Source organism: Tachysurus vachellii, chromosome 8 (genome assembly GCF_030014155.1).
Source record: "Tachysurus vachellii isolate PV-2020 chromosome 8, HZAU_Pvac_v1, whole genome shotgun sequence".
NCBI classification, from domain to species: Eukaryota; Metazoa; Chordata; class Actinopteri; order Siluriformes; family Bagridae; genus Tachysurus; species Tachysurus vachellii.
In genome coordinates, this window is record NC_083467.1 from 3,580,964 (window position 1) to 3,582,500 (window position 1,537).

The 1,537-nt window shown below is 39.4% G+C and overlaps 1 protein-coding gene across 4 annotated transcripts in view; it reads left to right on the top strand.

The window, feature by feature from the left end:
* Nucleotides 1-359: 359 nt before the first annotated feature.
* Nucleotides 360-1,537, top strand: part of gypc (glycophorin C (Gerbich blood group)) — a 29,100-nt gene continuing 27,922 nt past the window's right edge. The window contains exon 1 of one of the 4 annotated variants that reach the window (XM_060875763.1): nt 360-614. The gene's annotated coding sequence lies outside the window, so the exon portion shown is untranslated. Of the gene's footprint in view, nt 623-1,537 lie in introns of all 4 variants that reach the window. The other 3 variants (XM_060875760.1, XM_060875762.1, XM_060875761.1) reach the window with 3 other exon arrangements.

Genomic DNA, 1,537 nt, shown 5'->3' on the forward strand with positions numbered 1-1,537 from the left:
AATAAAAGAATTCTGAATTCTATATCCTACAGTGTGTGTCTCCTAACTGTAGCAGTGGTGTAATATTATGTGTGATGAAGAATCCAGCATGTGATGTTTTAACTTGAATCTAATCTTCTGAGAGGAGTGTACAAACTTTTAATCGGGATCTGTGAATAGCCGAACGCTCCCAACGCTCGCTTCATACTAACAAGATCTTAATAGAACGATTCTACGAGTGCGTTTCTCTCCATCTCTCTCTCTTCCTGTTCCTCTCCGCCCTGCACCGCTTTCCCAGACCCTGTACTGACAACAGCTGTGGGTTATTTACATGGCCAGGGGGAGGGTCAAAAGCAGCACAGATGGTTCATAAGGGAATAATTCAGGGGTGGAGAAGGAAACAGAAAAAGAAAAAAAACAAAAAAAAAAACACGCTAGTTCACATGCAGCTCATCAGACCTAACGACACACACTGTTACAAGAAGGTTAGTTTAAAGTAGCAGGATTTGAGCTGGCAGTCCTGTCTTTTATTCCTCTCTTAAACAGGAAAAGTCAATTCCTAACGTGCTCACCGTCTAAGGAAGCATTTCCTGTGCAAGAGGAGTCGACAACTTGTTGCAAGGCGATTCAGAGAGGTCAGTCGGTAAGTTGGACGTTTTTTATTTGCCCTCTTAAAAGCAAACAAATATTTGCATTCAAGCTACAATGATACAAAATGCACGTTAATCCGTGGAAACCTGCGTCAACTCTGTGTCAAAAGGCAGCTGTGTACTTTTTTTTTTCCTCTTGCTCAACTGCTCACATCTGTCAATGTGTTTTCTCTGGAGATTTTGTTTTAAAGAGCACACGCCTTGAGCTTTTATTCGAGCGTGAATATTTGTAGAGGAACTGAAAGTCCAGAAAGTTCTTGAGAGCCTAAAAAGTACAGTATATCAATAGGAGAACTGTTTAGCTCAACTGCTAACTCTGGTGTCCTGCCAATGGAAACTATCTGAAGTTTTATTGCATTGCATCCACGTTCTGTGTGTGTGTGTGTGCGTGCATGTGTGTGTTTAGTCAATTACTTTAGTTAGTTTAATGTGTGTGCTATTAATATTAATAGCAATGATGTCTAAGTTTTGGGGATTTGTTTTGGGAAACAGTTTTTTTAGTGTAATTTTCTGGTCATTTTAACTTCTTCTCTATCCACCAGAGCTGAGACGACAACTCTCATCCTGAAAAGATGTCTATTGTATTTTCTCTCCAGCTGCACATTTTAGAGATATTTCCTGTCCCATTGTTGAGATTCTTAGGTGTTTATCTTCTTTTTTTTCCTCACACTAAACCTGACAGTCTTGTTTTTCTGGAGATGAGAAGCAATTTGTCTTGTGACTCACAACATGCTATATTTAAGTATTTATAAGTCTAGAGCTGGTCCTAAATTAATATTTCACACTTGTTGTGGTCGTCTCTCGAGTAACGCATCATGAGCCTGGAGGGGAACGACAAACGGAAATGTGTCACGTGTCAAAATGGATACATTTTTTTAAAAAGAAACAATAGTTGCTGTAATTGATGT